The sequence below is a fragment of the Petaurus breviceps genome, unplaced genomic scaffold (assembly GCF_028583685.1).
Source record: "Petaurus breviceps papuanus isolate PSGF00001 unplaced genomic scaffold, PetGlider_PUasm1.0 90903, whole genome shotgun sequence".
Taxonomy (NCBI): domain Eukaryota; kingdom Metazoa; phylum Chordata; class Mammalia; order Diprotodontia; family Petauridae; genus Petaurus; species Petaurus breviceps.
Window position 1 is genome coordinate 10,892,930 of NW_027187376.1, and position 13,487 is coordinate 10,906,416.

The 13,487-nt window shown below is 36.6% G+C and overlaps 1 protein-coding gene across 16 annotated transcripts in view; it reads right to left on the reverse strand.

The window, feature by feature from the left end:
- The window catches only part of MAP2 (microtubule associated protein 2), a 373,092-nt gene that overhangs the window by 261,728 nt on the left and 97,877 nt on the right, over positions 1 to 13,487 (reverse strand). For all 16 annotated transcript variants that reach the window (XM_069075243.1, XM_069075251.1, XM_069075250.1 and 13 more), the window contains one exon: positions 9,136 to 9,228. The gene's annotated coding sequence lies outside the window, so the exon portion shown is untranslated. The remainder of the gene's footprint in view (positions 1 to 9,135; positions 9,229 to 13,487) is intronic.

Sequence of the window (13,487 nt, forward strand, 5' to 3'; positions counted from 1 at the left end):
ATATTTATAATCTCTATAGGCATTGTGAATATGGCATTGCTGATACAGGTGGCCAGGTAGCACAGCAAGTAAGAGCACCGGCTCCAGTGTTGAGAAGACCTGGAGATCGAATCCCGGGCTCAGACACTTAGCACCCACCCAGAAACACCTGGCCGTGTAACCTTGAGCAAGTTACTTAACCCCAATTGCTTAGGGGAGGCCAGGTGGCTCAGCGAGTAAGAGCACCGACTCCAGTGTCAGGATGACCTGGATCAAATCCGGGCTCAGATACTCAGCACCACACCCAGAAATAACTGGCCGTGTAACCTTGAGCAAGTTACTTAACCCCGATTGCTTTAAAAAAATAAATAAAATTGAAATTAAGGAGAAATCCAACTTTCACACTTCTGTACACTGATAACTTCATAAGCACAAAACTAAGACTGATGGGTAAGAGTTACTTAGCAGGTAGATTTCAAGTCAACATAAAGAATAAATTCCCATGTCACTAGAGCTGTCCAAAGGAATGGTCAAAGGAACAGAGCTGGGAAAGGCTTTCATGGTGGCCAAGAGAGGTCAAGCGACTGGGGTGAGGTCACACAGGTAGTGCTTAGCAGAACCAAGATTCAGTACTAAGCTCTCTGAGTGTTAAATCCAGGGCCCTTTCCATTTGTGCCTGTCTACCTTCCTGACTTGCAGAGGGACTGGGGCGGGGGGGGATAGTAGTGGAATGAAAGCCTCATCACTGGTTTTCAAGAAAAGGCTAAATGACTCTGTTGGAGAGCAAATTCCAGTGGGGTTAAACTAAATTACTTCTGCATTTCTCTTCTAGTTTCAAGATTCTGTGAAATACAAAAAGAAAAGTTTAACTCAAAGTAGTAATTCCTACCTATTGGTTTGAGTCCCCCTTTGAGAATTTGAGACAGTGGTTCAAAGACATTCCAGTTGAAAAAATGTTAATGGCACCTTAAGCACTGAAGTAATTACAGAACATTATGAGTAGTCTATTAAACTACTCTTGGGTTCAGAAATACATTTTTGTTATGGTTGAAAGGTACTCACAGAATAAAAAGGGCTTTGGGAACCACTGATTTAAAGCATGCTGTAGTTTAATTGCACAAACAAATGATAGGAGTAACTGATATTTAAGTAGCTCTTTAATGTTTGCAAAATGCTTTTCGGTAGCACAGTCTTATTCGAGGTTCCCAAGAACTCTACGAAGGAGATACGAGATGCAATATTGTCACTTTTCCCCCCTACAGGTAAACAGAGGCTTGGACAGGTTGGGTTTGATCATACAAAGCTGAAATGGTAAGGCCAGGATGTTTAAATTTAGGTGTTCCTAACTCCCAAGTCCAGCATTCTATCTACCATGCAACACTACCTCTCTTTTTTATAGAAAAAGATCATTTCTGCTTGAATGCATTCATTTGTTCATTTAATAAATATTTATTGAGCAACCATGTTCTAGTCATTATAGATGACACAAAAAATAAAATCTGGTCCTTTCCTTTTAGGAGCTTGCTAATATACACCAATACAGCAGGAAGAAGATGGTTTCAGGAAATTGAAGTCATTCCATTTTATTCCATAGGATTTACATACCACCATGTACCTATGATGAACTGAAATGGAACAGAAAATCACAGGCTCCACTGTACAGCATCCGAAAATAACACAACAGCATTGATGTGTAGTCACACATTTTTCCTTTTCAGCATTTTAATTTAGCTCGCATGACTGTCTCACACATGGTAGCATGCTAATAGGAGGCAGAGATTTACATCTTGATCTCTGAAGCAATGAGACAGCTAGTAAATCCCAAGGTGGAAAATCGCCCCCAAGGTATTCTCACTATGTAATTACAGCTAGGAGTGACTGGATTTGTTCACTGGTTCTTTAAGAAATGAGAAAATGGAACACAAAAAGGGGATATGAGGAGCTCCCTATAAAGAGAGTGAATGTTTCCTGTCCCTAAAAAGTTGTCAATAAATTTAAATATTCTGAATCCTGAATGTTATTTTCACAATAGTGTTTTTAAATTCAAGATGCATTCATTCTCAAGGGGAGAGGCAAGTAAGATACATAAGAAAAATAGGGCAAAGGCAGTATGAGGAAGGAGGGAAGGTTCTTTTCTTCTCTTACTCTGAATTACCTCTAGGAGGATTCTAACCTTCTCTCTTCCACCCCGTTTTTCTATCACTGTTGTTTGCACTGTGTCTCCTTATCGAAAACTGAAATAAGAATATGCTACATGTAACTGGTCTTGATAACTTTCTTTAATCAGTAGAATTCTAGGGCAGGTTTTTTTTTTTTAACATGGGAGTCTGAACTTATTTCTTTAAATATGTGTTAATTATAAAGGATATATGAAGAAAGACACTATCTGCATCTAGAGAAATAAGTGATAAACAGAAGTATATAACAGGGTAATTTTACATATGTATATATATGTGTGTATATATATGCATATAGACACATGTATTTGTGTCTAATGGTGGCCCTCTCTAGGGCGGGGGGAGACAAAAAAAAAGAAATTTACCCAATAACTTTATTATATATTTAAAAGGAATAGCAAGCTGTACATAATAGATTGCAGTTTCATGTATAATATTATTTGTTATTATATTATGTTATGGAAATGTTCTTTTATTCCATTAGTTAAAAATAAAATAAAATTTTTAAAATGTATCTTTTAATAAGTGTATTTTAATATCATCTGTTTCCTCTGTAATCCTATGTGTTTTATTTCATGCATTTAAAAACTTCACTCTGTGAAGGGGTATGTCGGCTTCACCGACTGTAGAAGGGAACCATGACACAAAAAAGTTTTTTTTAAAAATCCCCAAACTCTAATCCAAGGAGAGGGAATAGTCAGTTCTGTTTGACCTGAGTTCTTTATTTCCTTCCTGGTTAAAAAATGGTGGAGCTATGATAGCTCTGAGCTATTCCTGACACCCTTCCCTATGCATGAAATAATCTCCATAGAAATAGTTTCCTTATCTCTTTTGTCTGCAACCTTAACCAGATAAAATCATATCTATCCTGCAAAGTTCAGATCACATATCTCTCCCTCTAAGAATCTTTCCCTATTGTCTCCATACTAAGCCAAAAGCAAACTTTAATCCTTTTCACTTCATTTATATTCTTGGTTATACTTACTTTTTCTTTTGTATTTATATATATATGGGTGCCTATAGTATTTTTTCCTACTGGGTTGTAAGCACAGGACAGCAAAGACTGTTGCATTTATCTATTTTTCTTCCCTACTGCCACTTCTTACACATATCAAATATTTAATTAATATTTGTTGAATGAATAAATACAAGAATAAGTCAGCCCCAGGCCAACAGATCTGCATTCAAGGTTAAAAGAATCACTGCAATTTCATGAATGCAAATTATATGGTAATAATTGTCTTCCATGATATCAGCTTTCTAGGATAGAAATTCCATATGACCATAGTTCATAATTCCATGCTATTTAAATTTGTTGGTTACAAAGCACTTTCCTCACAGCAACTTTATGGATTGATTCTGGTAACCTGACATACCATCACTGTATTAATGACAAAGGTTTCATGTTCTATAGATGATCACCATCTTAAAAGAAAGTTTCTCTATTTCCCAACATAGATGCTACTTCACTTCATTTAAAGATACTCAGTGGATCTGACAGTGCATATATAGTATTCCTTCTACCAACAGAGAAAATGACCTCTGTGAGTTTGAATGCAGATTGAAGCAAATTACCTGCTCTCTTTCTTTTTCTTGTTTGGTTTTGTTTCCTCTTTGCCATTGTTCATTCCATCATTTATAATCCTTCTTTATAACCTGATTAATGTCTAATGTGGAAGTATTTGTTCATTCTTTACTTGATTGCATGCCACCATGGCGGGAAGGGGGGGGGGGGGTAAGGGGAGAAAATTTGAAACCCAAGGGATTGTGGAACTGAATCTTGTAAACTAAAAGTAAACAAACAAATTAATAAAGGCAAAAAAAAAAAAAGAATTGACATAGAAAGGTCTATGTGGGGTCTATTGTAATAGTCTAGGTGAATAGTATTAAAGGCCTGTAATAGATCAGGGAGAAACTGAAGAATATAATGCAGAGGTATAAAACATACTTTGTCTGAAACAGATTAAAATATAATTAGGAAATACTTGACAAAATAAATAAAAATAAAATAGAACATAGATTAAAAAAAAAGATGACCTCTGTGACTGACTACATAAGTAACTGTGATAGTTGGGGCAATAGCAGAGAGGGAGGCAGAGAATACTAATTATCACTGTTTTTAGACTGCATATAAATATTAATTATTGGTACTTTGGGAAATCTTTGTACAATAACCAATGAATTGACATGCTGTTGGAAGTATATCACATCAATATTAAAAATTCTTGTGATGAGACCAGAAGACAAAAGAAAGTTAGAATTAAAAGAAAGCACTTCTTACCCACTGTCCTTAGAAAGGCAAACAAAGCAATAAATTTCAATATACATTCAAAGTCAATAAGACACATCATTTCATGGGACATTTGGTCATTTTACATTGAATTGGTTACAATCGACATATTAAACATATGCTACTTATAGCTTATATGGCAAAACCTATAGGAAAGAATTAGAGAAATTCTTTGAAGAACTTTACAAGATTTTAATTCTGGTTGTTAACATTGTTACATTGCACAAGTCACTTCTCTGGGCCTGTTTTCTCATCTGTAATGTCATGAATAGTTGGACTAGATGGTTTCTAGTGTACTTTGCAGATCTAGATCTATGTATGATCCTGTGATTAAAATTTCAAAAGTCACCTGAAGTAACATGAAGCTTATGTGACTTGTCCAGGGTCATGCTGCTTAATAAGTTCCAAATGCTGGATCTGAAGCCGAGTCTCCTCAACTCCAAACCTAGTACCCTATTCCCTATAAAATGGTGCCCTTTGAACAATTAGCAATAATCTCTGTAAATAGGTTGCATTTCACTCATTATCTGTTTTCCTTTCCATAAAATTGAGGTCACAAAAATAATCATGGAGGGTCATCCAGTTCAGTTTACATAATACTATTTAATCTGGTTTATGCTCACGTTGAAGTATACTCTAATAAGATTAGAATGAAAATCTCTGTATCCAAAATCTTTCCAAGACCTAAATGATGACACATTATTTTACACAACACATTTATAACACAGCAAAATTATTAGGAAAGTCCCTTGAAGTTCACTGGAATACAATTTAACATGGTTTGCCTTAAGATTTAGTTTCAGGTACTAACATAACTGACTGGAAGGTGCTGAAGTATAATGTATTGTTACATTTTTGCTCTAAAAATTAATTTTGGGTACTTGGGCCAAATGTATCTTCTCAAGACAGTGTAATATATGAGGAAGGGTGAGTTAGGGAGTCCAAAGCCCTCAAATTTTTTTTTTTGCTTTTTTTTTAGATGGGGTAGGGCAGGGCAATTGGGGTTAAGTGACTTGCCCAAGGTCACACAGCTAGTGTTAAGTGTCTGAGGCCAGATTTGAACCCACGTACTGCTGATTCCAGGGCCAGTGTCACCGCACTACCTAGCCACCCCAAAAGCCCTCAGTTCTAATCTTGACTCCATCTCTGCCTAGCCCTGTGACCCTGAAAATCATTTTCCTGATCTGGACCTCAGTTTCCTTTCTGTAAAATAAGAGAATTGGATTTGATGATCTCTAAAGTTCCTTCAATTCCAGCAGTCTAGGATTCTAGATAAAATGTCTGTAACTTGTATTAATTTCATTTTCTTTTTTGGGGGGTGGGGAGGGAAGGCAGGACAATTTGGGTCAAATGACTTGTTCAAGGTCGCACAGCTAGTTAAGTGTCAAGTGTCTGAGGCTGGATTTGAACTCAGGTCCTCCTGACTACAGGACTGGTGATCTATTCACTGTGCCAACTAGCTGCCCCAATTTCATTTTCTTCTGGACTGTTTCAAGTGATAATTTCCGACTCTTTAAGTAGAAAACAAACAAAAAAAAATGAGACTATTGAGATTTAACTACTTTAATGTCTTCTGGAGTGGAAGAGCTAAATCTCTTTATATTTACTTTCTTTAAAAATTGACACTTGATAATCATCCAGGAAGGGTGGAGAACTAATAATGCCTTGCATTAGCATTCAATATAAAAGCACCTGGAGATTTTTCAGATTTCAAACAGTGGAATTTTTTTTTAAAGATACAAAAGAGGAAAAGCAATCTAAGCTAAATAATACTCTCTTAATGCCTGATCACTCTTAATTGAATAATAGGGGCTAAAATCCAACCCAAAGCTTATGGACTTAATGATCTGAAAAACCAAATAACATCTCAACTAACATCTTTCACAAGATTTAATGACAGGGAGTGAGTACTGCAGAAAAATGAGAGTTCTTTAAAAATACCCTCTATTTTGTGAGTATAAACAACATCATCTTATCCCCCAATGCATGTAGCTAAACTAGTGGTTTGGTCATAATGGGTATTTAAACAAATCAACAGAAATATATAAGTATCAGTTAAAGGAAATGAGGATCTTTAGCTCAGAAAAGATAAAGGGAGGGAATGATAACTGTCAAGTATTTGAAAGTCTGTTATGTGGAAGAAAGAGCTCACTTGCTCTGTTTGGCTTTAAAGTCTAAGAGTAGGAGCAAAGGAGAAAATATAGGTTTGATGTAGTTGTTCCTCATGCCTGGAATACACTCCTTCTCCTCTCTCCCTCTTAGGCTTTCTAGTTTACTTTAAAGCTGAGCTCAAGTGCCATTTTCTACATGAGGCCTTATCTGATTTCCCCTATTTATTAGGATCTTCCCTCCATACTACTTTCTCTCCTTATTACATTGAAATTACTTTATATTTTTAAATTGTATTTACAAAATTTCTTCCCATTATTATAACATAATCTTGAGAGCAAGCTGTTTTTGCTTTTGTCTCCATAGTCCCAGCATCTATCAGAGTGCTTGGTGCGTACTAGGTGTTTAATGAATACTTATTGAAAGGAGGATTAGATAGAGTTGTCCAAAATAGGCTTCATCCAGAAGTAGGTGAGTTTCTTCTCACTGGTGTTCTTTGAGCAAAGATTGGATGATTATTTGTTGAGTACAATATATTGTAAGAATATTCAGATAATGGTTGGATTAGATGGCCACTGAGGTCTCCTCTAACTCAGACTCTAGGATTCTAATTTTCAGTGGTAGATGTAGTATTTATGCCAATGAAATTACTGAGTTTTCAGTGTATTGTATTTAATAATTTTATTTTAAAAATTCAGTTAATAACTAAGAAAAATCACCAGTTGTCATTGACATATAGTGCTTCTGAAAAACACTTTAATTTCTGCAATAAGGATTTAGCTCAAAATATGCCCCTTGCTTTAGAACAAAATGAAAACTTATCCAAACCAAAAGGTTGAGGCAATTATCTATGTAATTTTGGCTAATTCCTATTTTACCTTAAATAATTCTTTATATGCTTTTGAATATATTTTGTGCATTCCATTGATGACTAGAAAGTTTTATCTGAAAAATTTCCCTAGTTACTATATTTGGTTTTCATATAAAATTCACATCCCATGGAACTCAGCCCATACAGGTAAAGGCTTCCATTATCTAAATGTGACATGTAATAATTATCTCGGATTTCTAGGAAAGAGTTCTACTATAGTCTGGATATGTCTGGGAATGATAATTTCTTCTAGGTATTTAAATATACAACTTTTAAAGAATATAGATTGCAAGTACTAACCTATATTGGTAGAAGGAGTAAAATCATAGATCTGGACAAACTAAATTAACCCAAATAGTAAAGTTGTAGCTAGACTTGGATAATGGCTTTGAATATCTACTTTGTCATCTTCTCAGCTTTGCTTCAGGATAAGTGAATACCATTAACTTTATAGTTCTACATTATCCTTCTTTTATGGTTTTCCAGTCTTTGAATTAAAAATACCCTTATAGTTTATTTTCTTCTTAGTTACAAGTTTAAAAAAAAATGCAAAAGAACATATTGAAGGAAGAAGTCAGTGCTGGGAAAGATGTGATTTACACATCAATTTCCTTTTATCTCAAATAATGTTATTCTCTCTCTGATACTCCCTTTTGTACTCTAGTTTGGGGGTAGTAGATTGCATATTTGTGTGTCATATCCCTTTCCCCCATACCTTGCTCAATTTCAAAGTGCTGTATGGCAGGGACCATGTCTAACTTACCTTGGTATCTAAATGTGTAAGCTATTGAAGAAATAAAGACAATGAAATGGCTATCATTGTTCTAATACTCAATAGAAATTGTATGCTTGCTATACTCTGTTTTAGCTCTTTAGCTTTAATATTCTTTTATGGAATGCATTCAAGATGATACTACTACTCCTTTAGAGAAGCAGAAAGGGAGCAAGCTTTTACTGAAGGCTCACTATGTGCCAGGCACTCTAAGCACCCTACAAATATTATTTTATTTGATTCTCACAACTCTTAGTAGTAGGTGTTATTATTACCCCCATTTTATAGCTGAGGAAACTAAGGCAGAGGTTAAGTTACTAGCCTAGGCTCACACAGTTCTTAAATGGCAGACGTATTTTTAGTGCATTTTCTTGGTGCCTTTTGTTTTTAAAACAAACAATAAATATTTTAGCACCTACTATGTGTTAGGCACTGTGCTAGGTGTTGGGTGCAACATATACCGTGTTTCCCTGATAATAAGACCTATCCCGAAAATAAGCCCTCCCCTTACTGTGTAAGATTCCTCTAAAATAAGCCCTCCCCCGAAAATAAGCCCTATTGAGATTGCTATTGTAGTGAAGGTGATCCCCTGTGCTACACACTACATTACAGTACCCTCTGTATGCACTGACCCCCCCCCGTGAAACGCACGCCGCGCTCCGAGCTGCATCCAATCAGAGCTGCAGCAGTGAGCCCGTCATCCTGTTCTTCCCCAGTGATTTGCTTATTGAATAAAGGTACATTTCTTTGTTCACATTTACCTGTTTATTAAAATTGCTGTCAATGTTCATTAAAATAAGCCCTCCCCTGAAAATAAGCCCTCTGGTGTTTTTCTGTCCAAAAAAATTTAATAAGACAGTGTCTTATTATCGGGGAAACACGGTAAGTAAAAACAAAATATACACAAGCAAAAAAAATAAAGATAATTTATCTTTACCTTTCATAGGGAGGAACCAGTGACTGGAGCGATCAGGAAAAGCTTCATATGGGAGACGGTACTTGGGCTGAACTTCCAAGGATGCTGAGATTTCTAGGATGGAAAGGTAGGAGATAATAGATTAAAGGGATGGAGACGGGAAATGAACCAATGTATCTAAAAATCAGAAAAGGTAGGCTAGTGTCAGCTTGTTCAAGTGCATTAGGTGCCAGACTGAGGAGGTTGTATTTTATCCCAAGGGTAAAAGGGAGTCACTGGAGCTTTTATGAAGAAGGAAATGATGAGGTCAGACCTCTCCTTTAGGGACATCACTTTGGCAGCTGTGGAGAGGGTGGGGACCTGGAGTGCATGAGAGACTTAGGGTAAGAAAAACAACTAGGAGCCTACTGAAATAGTCCTGGTGAGAGGTCATGAGGATCTGAGCTAGGGTGGTAGCCGTGTGAGATTAGTGAAAGGAACACATGTGAGATGCACAAGGGAGGTTGAATGGGATCAATCACCGAGGCTTTGTAATTGACTGGATGTGAAGGATGAGTGAGAAGGCACAACTTGGAGCTGAGGAAGACTCCTAGATGTTGAACCTGTGTGACTAAAGGGACAACTGTTGTTTTAAAATTAATAGGGAAGATAGAAATGTCAGTCAATAAAAGCATTCATTAAGTGCCTGTTCTGTGCCGGATTGGGGCAGCTAGGGGGTATGGTGAATAGAGTGCTGGGGTGGAGTTCAAATCCAGACTCAGAAAAGTATTAGCTGTTTGACCCTGGGCAAGTTACTTAACCCTGTTCACTTCAGTTCCTCATCTGTAGAATGATCTGGAGAATGAAACGGTGAATCACTCCAGTATTTTTGCTAAGAAAACCCAAAATGGGGTCATGAAGTCAGATGTGGCTGAAAAACAATTGAACAACAACAAAATGTGCCAGGCACTATGGGGTGTTTTATAGGGGTGGGGAAAGACAGAGAAAGGCAAAATAATTATTTCTGTTTTGGGCATGTTGTATTTCAGATGCTTATAGGACATTTAATTGGAAATGACCAATGGCCGGGTGATAATACTGAACTGGAGCTCAGGGAGAAATTAGAGCAGGGTATGCAGATCTCACAGATGTCCATATAGAGATAATGACTAAACCTACAGAAGCTAATATGGTCACTAAGAGCAAGGAGAGTTGTTAGGATAAAATGGAATTACATCTGTGAAGTGATTTGCAGACCTTTAAGTGTTACATAAATGCTAGCTATTTTTTATTAAAGCAAGTCAGGAAGGATATCAACCATTTGATATATCAATTACTATATGGATTGTAACAAAAAGTAATACAGTAGTAAAGAAATAAAAAGTTCAGCCTTTTCACTAATTCAAACTAGAAGTAAGTTTAGGAGGATTCAAATGAGATGATAGAATGGACAATTTTGAGATGAAATTCACGTTCCTAAATATTCACTAAGGATGCTGCCTAGCTCGGATGTGTTACACCCTATTTGATAATTTCAGGTATCACTTATTTGCAAATAGGAATATAATTATAAGCTGCCAGTTTGCCTAAAGACAGTTCTTAAATACCTCAGTGCATCCTTTAGTGCAATGCTGTATATTACCACAGTATGATGGTAATATGCATAATAATTACCAATGTCATCAAGGCAGAAAAGTGTGCAATACATTCTAGAAAAGTTTCTACCTAAAATTATTAAAACATTAATGGCAGTAAGACCTGGAACATCACGGCAGTATTGCATAGGACAATGAAAAGGCACATTCTGGACAGGAGGAGGCTGCCATCACACTGGAATATAATCGCTTGTATTGGAATATATCCCAAGAGGCAAAGATTTCATCAGAGAGTTGTGGATATGATGGACTGGCCATATGGTAAGAGTGAAGAATGACATGGCATGCCCAGGAGGTCAAGAGAAAAGACCAAGTTCTCTGCGATGTTGAGTGGATCCCTGTCGTCTGAAATTTTAGGGGTTCATGGATAAGATTCCCACAGAATTAGCAGGCATGGATGGGTGGCAATCTGCCCCACTGGAGGGACTTCACATATATATGAGATCACAGATCCATTTGAATATTTGAGTACTACATAACCAAAAGAAATTTGGTTTGGTCCAAAGGAAAATCATGCTACAAGTAGAAAATTGGTTCTGTTTTTCCTGTTTTCTTAGCAGTGTTTTAAAGAAAGGAAATGTGTTTGTTGAAGGAAAGTACTTGTATACTATAAACCTATGGTATAGAATTTGTTTGTGCATGTGTGTGTATGCCAGATAAATCGTTCCTGTTCAAAGTGATCTTTAGAAGCTGCTAATTAAATTTACTTTTAATCATTAAACGAAAAGCTCTAACATTCAACTGCTTCCCAGTAAGGTTCAAGTTTTAACATGAATGAAGCTAAATGAAAGTCCTTTTACTACAAACTACTCTATAACCTAATTGTAATCACTCAACAACTCCCAGAGACAGGACCTGGAAGTTGGCAGGTAGCAGACTCCCAGACAATTTCACTTTCCTAACAAAAATGCCCCCAGGGAGTCTGGCTGAAAAGGAAAACAGACCCTCTGTGGCATGTTCATTAGTGCAGACAACCTCCAATTCTAGCAATGATAAAAATTTTATTAAAGCATTTCAGTTGCTATGTAACTGATGTCTTTGCTTTTTTTTTCCCCCTCCACTGAAATCTGAGACTCATTGCTCAGTACTGATTTGTGAAAGTTGAAGAACCAGAAAGAATTCTCACTTTTAATCTCTCAAAATTCTCACCTTAAGCTAAGCTGATTATAAAAGACATTAAAAACTTTAATTAATAGGTTTCTTCCCACTTAAGAGGAAAATGTATATATTATTTTTTAAGACACCAGTACAGCTAAAATATGTCAGACCTGAATTGAAAACTCTGTTCCTTTCAAAGGTTTGAAAGAGATCAGCAGCTGAACTATTATTGGGAATGGCATTCCATGTTTCAGTTGAACTCCGAAAAAGAATTAGCGTTCGTTACTCTGTGAATTAATTCTTCGGGGTTGGTTCTATGAGTAAGCATGGAAGGAGCTGCCCAAGCAGCTGCCTGCTGGAGTTATTTGAGAGTACCAAGATTGAATGTAAAAGAAAATCATCAGCTGAGCACATTTGTTTTGTCGTCTTAGACCTGGTTCTGTGACCCCAAGCCCAGTGCTTCAGAAATTTCCAGGGGGCTGTTTGCTGTGTTTACCTATTGGCTTTGTGTTTCCTCAGTAAGTTAGCAGATCTGTGTGAGAAAGTAAATTTGCAATTCTAAAAACATCCCCTCCTGGGACTTTTTATTAGGTCACTTGAGGAAAGGAAGTATTTAGAGCTAGAAGCAATTAGGGAGAAAAGAGTCTGCCTTTTCCTCCCAGTCTGGCCCACCTCATTGCAGAAATGTCAGAAGCAAATTTCTAGATTAAAAAAAGAAGAAGAAAATTCCTCCTTTCACAAGGGTGAACAAAAAGTATTTCTCTTCAGATGCTAGAAAACTACACTGATGAATGTAAGTGATTCCAGCACTAACTGGTCTTTCCAGTCTGATATGTGAGTATAGCTGTCCTTGAGCCTTCTTGACTGAAGTGGCAAACAGATAACTAGGGAGTCTAAAAATCTCTCCAGGATCATGATAAGACTGTCAGCAAAGTTCTACAGAAGTCTTTTTTTTTTAATGCTCTGCACTGTATTTACTTTGAAAAATCGTAATGGATGCCTGTACAATGTGTAAAACAAAGGGATTATTTAAAAAATAACCTTTTCTGCATATCTAATTTTGTAAATTCCTCAAATTAAACAGACGATGTCTATGACTAAATATAATCTTCCATACTTGGCAGAGACTGGAGAGGTTAGCTGAGTGGCTTCTCCATTGTAACCCAGGTGGGAAATTTTATAAGCAGTTTTTTCTAACTAGGAAACCCAGCACTGTGCCTGCTATAACACATACTCTCTCTATTGCCAAATTACTATTTTGAGAATCTTTGACATATAGTTTTCTTCTTTCTCTACTCATTCTCTCCCTGCTCTGTCACGAAGAAGCCAGGGGAAATACAGTATGCAGGTGATAATGACAATGCTATTACTTCATCCAACACATATACAATGTATTATATAATATATAATGTATATTATATATACCATAATATATTACACATCATATATAATATGATATGATATATGTGTATATATATAGACACGGAGAGAGAGGGAGAGACAGGGAAAGGGAGAGGGAGGGAGAGAAAGAAAGAGAGAGAGAGAGAGAGAGAGAGAGAGAGAGAGAGAGAGAGAGAGAGAGAGAGAGAGAGAGAGAGAGAGAGAGAGAGAGAGAGAGAGAGAGAGAGAGAGACAGAGAGA